The 6,000-nt window shown below is 36.1% G+C and overlaps 1 protein-coding gene across 1 annotated transcript in view; it reads right to left on the bottom strand.

The window, feature by feature from the left end:
- The window catches only part of LOC121408313 (transcription initiation factor TFIID subunit 1-like), a 51,850-nt gene extending 45,850 nt beyond the window's left edge, over positions 1-6,000 (bottom strand). Inside the window, 1 exon segment of the mRNA XM_041599739.1 lies at positions 5,899-6,000. The gene's annotated coding sequence lies outside the window, so the exon portion shown is untranslated.

The raw sequence follows: 6,000 nt of genomic DNA on the forward strand, positions 1-6,000 counted from the left end.
ACACACCAAAATCAATACGGGGCTTTGCTCTCCCATAATGGACCTTCATGCCACATTTGAAGATGATCGGAGAAGAAATGCAGCTGGTAGAGCGCTCACAAGGACATCTCTGCTATTTCCACAAAAACTCTTGCTACCATGGCAACAAAGTCTCTGCCCACACCAAAATCAATAGGCGACTTGTTTAACCCTAATGGACCTTCAAGCCACATTTGAAGAAGATCGGAGAAGAAATGCAGCTAGTGGGTGCATTACTGCCGCCGTGTTCATGAAAATTGAAGGTAAGTACTCCTAAGAAACTTGCCAAACGATGTGAAGTCAATTCCCCCTAATATGATGAATACCGGTATCCCTAAAATAGCATCATTTAAGCGTTGATTTTTCTTCTCGTTAACAAAATACAGACCAGTGTTGTAGTCAAGGCTCAAACCTCCAAGGCCAAGGCTAAGGCCAAGGCTTTAATACCCAAGGCCAAGGCTTCAATACCCAAGGCTGAGGCCAAGGCATGGAAACCCAAGGCCAAGGCCAAGGCCTGAAAACCTCAAGGCCAAGGCCAAGGCCAAGGCATTTCAAACTTACGATATACAGAACAATGAGCTAACAATGCTTATAGGCCGCTAGACATCACACATGGCAAAAATGTATGTGAGCGAGCGGACTGAGCGAATAAAGAATTTCACCCTTGTACATTTAAAACAAAAATAATTTCATGATAAATTTAGACATAATATATTATATATAATATTTTTTTTTTGGGGGGGGTGGTTCAGAGCCAAAAAGGCACTTATATACCAAAATGGGAATTTTTGGTGCTAACAGATACATGTATTTTCAAAATGAGATTATCAACTGCGTGAAGTAGTTGTTTGTTTTGTAGAATTAAGTTGAGCAAAGCCTTTTTAAATTTATGTCTTATTGATAAGATAGATATTTTTATTTAGGTTTTACTTCTCAGCGAGAAAGTGTAGCGAGCAAGCAGTTTTGAAAAGAAAATCAATTCTGAAGTTGTAAAACTCGATTTTTGGTCAATTATGGGGTTAATGACTGTTAAATCACTAAATCACTGTTGCGTGATGTTGCCGGTACGAACCACGATCTCAAACTTCTGGACATGTGTAATAAGACATGAAAATTAAATATTCTGAGCTTTTTTTGTAATCATGAAAAAGATGTGTACATCTAATTAAAGAAATAATGCTAGATAATGTACAGATCAGAAAAGGAAGCATTTAAGGACTGCATTTTTAATAGGATACATAACTCACCAATCAAAGTAATGCGAGCGCAAAGTGCGAGCTAAAAAACATTGTGATATTCCAACCTGAAAACTGGACATTCTAAGCATTTTTTGTGTGTAAACAGGAATAGAATGAGTACAATAATTGATTCGAGTGCAGAAAGCGAGCCAAAAATTTGTGATATTCCAACCAGAAAACACCATTCTACATTTTTGTAACCATGAACAGGATTACATGTTGTAGTACTGTACTAAACAATAACTGATGTAAGCATGATTCAAAACTTGTGATTTTCAAACCTAAAATGTATCATTTTTACTATTAAAGAAGGTATTTCTTTTTGAAAAAGGGCAAAATCATTCTGAAAAAAGAAGGCATTTCTTACTTTGGAAAAAGAGGCATTTTTTCCTACAGGATTTTTTTTTGTGGGGGGGACAAGAGAGCACAGAGCACAAGCTGAAATTTTCAAATGCTGACTTGAAAATGTGTAATTTTTAGGATTCTTGCCAGTTTTCATGTTTTTCCGCTTACAACCACTTTCAAATTTCAATTCTCATTTCTTGTATCTTCTACACCTATTTTACCTAAAAAAAAACAGAATGAAGAATACTTACAAAATAAAGTTTTATTCAAAAGGATACAAAATAAATGGGGCGCACCCCATACCCTTAGTTGGGGGGGGGTAAATCTTGATTATATCCTGAAACATTTAATTATTAATAATTATTAATAATATTAATAATTATTCAATATATATCATTATTTTAATTAATTAATTAATTAATTAATTCAATATATAATCATTATTTCTTGAACCCATATTGACACAAACACAAATACGTTATTTCATTGATTTTTTCCCTTTGCTTTGTCAATCTGAGACACTAGACCCAAAACAAAATGTATACAATTTAGAAAAGGTGTACTGCCTATCATCATTAACTAATTCTGCAGTATGATCTGCCTAACCAGCCACCCCCATCTTTCTTGCGCCCTTATATGTTTCTCCTTACAATTTAGAAAAGATATACTGCCTATCATTAACTAATTTTGCAGTATTTTCTGCCCAACCAGCCACGCCCATCTTTCTTACCCCCTTACATATTTCTCTCCCTTATCCTCTCTCTCTCTCTCTCTCTTCCCATTCCTCTTTCTCGTCTGTTTAAAAATATATCAGACCCCCCAAAAAAAATGAGAGAGAGAGAGGAAGAAGTTCCACCACCAAGAATAAACTTAAAATAGGGGGATAAAGGAAAGGAAAATGTGGAGTAAATTTGATATTATTTTCTAAACATACTGTCACAGTCTTTCAAAAAAAAGCTTTTCTTATAGCAAAAGGGTGACAATTTTTACGCTCGCTGGCTTCAATCGCTTTCAAATTTTTTGGCAGAAATTTTGTTCTATATGCCATGCTTGGCCCCTCTAAATTTTTGGCTCATCATGCCATTGACATAGCCAATTTGGATATTACAAAATTAAAGTCTGTGTACAAGTTTTCCAAATCTTTTCAGAATATAATTAAGACTTAAATCATTCTTGTTGGCTAAAGAAAATAATACAAGGAAAATCCTAATGGAATAGAAATCAACCTTGTTATAAATCATTCCTTAGAGTTAGCTATGTTTAAAGTATGAAAGTTGTTGTCAAAATTGCAGTCAGATCTGTCAGAATTATTCCTTTCATCAAAGCACTATAATCTTGATCATAATCATTATTACTGTCATTATTATCATTATTAATATTGTCATTATCATCATTAGTCATGATTACAACACATTACCAATTAATAGTTATTTTTCATTACTGCTGTTTTCTTTGTTACAATGTGATGATAATTCTTAATAATGATGATTTAACAATTACAATCGATGACACAGCTATTACACCTACTGCTGTTGCTACTGTTACTGGTGACTGGTAGTTTTGACCATTAGTGTCATTACAGAACATTTGACACATTCATAATTACTTATATAAAACAAATGAAAGTACAAAATACAAAATGCCTTGAAAAAGCCTTGAAAATGCCTTGAAATTTCAAGGCTCAAAATCCTCAAGGCCAAGGCCAAGGCCCTCTCAAGGCCAAGGCTTGAATGTTCAAGGCCAAGGCTTTGAAAAAATAGGCCTTAAGGCGCCTTAAGGCCAAGGCCGAGCATCAAGGCACTACAACACTGATACAGACCCTGCTTTAATCTCCACTTCTGCCAAATATTTTGTCTAATGAGCTAAAGAGGGCGCGCGATTTATCTCCATATCAAAGAGACTACAAGGGAAAGACTAGGCACAAAAACTATTTTAAACGTAAATAGATGCAGAGCGTTACGTGAAGTCGGCAGTGTCCAATCTTTTTACTGTAAAGACTTTGGTAGAACTTTAATTGACAAACGAACGGGGTAGCACTTGTGGGGCTTCGTTCAAGGTAGGTAGAATTTTCTATATTTTTGTTCAACTTGTCATCGCTTTGAATATTTTCCAAAAAGTATTATCGTCAGTAAAAATAATATAAAAAGTATGTTCTTTAAGTTATTGCATTTATTGGTGTCTCTATTTTATCAAACAATCATTGGAATTGCGCATACAATGAATAAAAAATCTAGTTTTAAAAATATCGACATGCTCAATTAAGGTTGTGAATTGTATTAGCGCCACCGACGACCTTCCTTTTATTTCCGTCGAAGAGACAGGCGAAGCAACTTTCCAGGCAAAGGTAAGCGATTTTGTTCTTTTTTTTAATTTGTAAAATTGAAAATGGACCGCTTTTCACCAGAAAAAGCCCTGGTGAGTAGCAGAATGATTTTCGGTTAACATTATTCGCATTATGGAGCGATGTTATCTGACAACTATAAAATCCATAGCGTAAACACGTACGTGGTGCACACTAACCTCGCAATACGTGAGTGCTGTCTCCCCAACTCAATCAAACAACAAGTTTAATATAAAAAAAATTTTGACAGAAAAAATCTGCATATTTTCCCCTGTATTAATTGTAAATTGGAATATCTCCGTCAATAGATCAGACAATGAGTTGATTGAGACTTGTTTTTCTTAATCTTATTTCACAAGCTTTCCAATTAATTTGTTGGGATTCCTTCAAGATTTCAAAAAGTCACCGAACTGTATAAGTAGTCTAGATCTAAAGGTAAAGTTGGCGGAGTACAGCAAGTCTGCAAATGCCGACTTAACCCAAGACAAGACAAGACAACTTAATAAACAAGACAAGTCTTAGCGCATCATAGAGTTGGATAAAGCATACCTCAAGTGATGTTCGTGCAGGCTCCACCCCACTTATACCGCTACACTATGCTCCGTTCGTGCAGGCTCCACTCCACTTCAATACCGCTACACTACGCTCCACTTGACTTACCCGAACATCAAGTGAGTGAGCTCGTTCGGATACTCCGAGTGGCAAAGGTGGGGAAGAAATGCACATTTATTGTAAAAAAAAAGAAAAAAGACATCAACAATAAATAGAGCGAAATAAGGGTGAAGAGTAAGAAATTAAGCTTTTATTTATTGTTGATGTCTTTTTTTGTTGATATTTTTTACAATAAATGTGCATTTTTTCCTCACCTTTACCACGAGTTCACTGTCTTTATGTTCGGGTAGGTGGAGCGTACATGTAGTGTAGCGGCCGGTATTGAAGTGGAGTGGAGCCTGCACGAACATCACTTGAGGTAGATAAAGCATAACTGTTTACTGGCTGTTACTAGACAGGAATAACCGTCGTTTCTGGGGATTTATTCAACAATTTCTGACATTTTACTATAATCCCCATTCACCGATGGTAGTGTGTTAGTGCGAGCCTGCATGTGTAATCTGGGTCGGCAATTCGGAGGGCGGGTTTTGTCCAGATTTTTTATTTCTTCCAGATTCTAAATGACATTATATTATCTTGAATGAAGGCCCACTATTTTCCTGAGACTCTAATCTTTCTATTGATACTTTCCGATTAAATTTTCGATATCTTGGCCAATCAATGCGAGCGACAAGTTCCGAACGCACGCACATCTACATGTAAAAGCGCAAAGAAGCGGAACAATCGCGATATATAGCGAATGGTAAATATGTCTGTAGTGTAACTTAACTTAGGATGATGACGTCATCCAAGAATAAACTTACGTTACGACTTACGTTGACCAACGAAAGGATCGAAGATGAAGATGTTTCGATCATCATTTGAAAGGAATAAGCGGTAACTGCGGTCTAAGGTATGATATTTCTGAATTTTAAACATTTTTTCGTAAATATGGATGTGATTTCTTTTTCAATTTCATGTCATTGTCAATGTGACATTTTATTTTTATGCACAAAAAAACGATCGGAAAATCACGTTTCCGCCAAATGTTAGATCTAACGTTACTCCAAGCTCTTCAGTCTATGTATTGGTGAGTGAGCCAACGCAGTGCAGCAGAACAACCAAAATACAGAGACTGAAGCTTTTGGTCTAACTCGTTAGGCTGTTATTTGGAACAAACAGAAATGTTTACGAGTGGGGCTGAACGTCATAAACAACACGAATTCTCAGTCAAACAAGACGGACTATTTTCGTCAAATAACTTTCACAAATGACAATAATAAGGTCGATATCCACTTAAACAACCACTAAGTATTTGTTATTATCTTCTCAAGACTCAAGCTCTAAAATCGTGAAAAGAATTACCTCAATTGATTGGAGACTCAGCCGTAGCGAACGCCTCAAACCAGGCAGAATTTTCTCGCCGGCGTGTGTAGATTCGACAACACTCTCGATCTCGATCTCCAA

The sequence above is a fragment of the Lytechinus variegatus genome, chromosome 1 (genome assembly GCF_018143015.1).
Source record: "Lytechinus variegatus isolate NC3 chromosome 1, Lvar_3.0, whole genome shotgun sequence".
Classification (NCBI taxonomy): Eukaryota; Metazoa; Echinodermata; class Echinoidea; order Temnopleuroida; family Toxopneustidae; genus Lytechinus; species Lytechinus variegatus.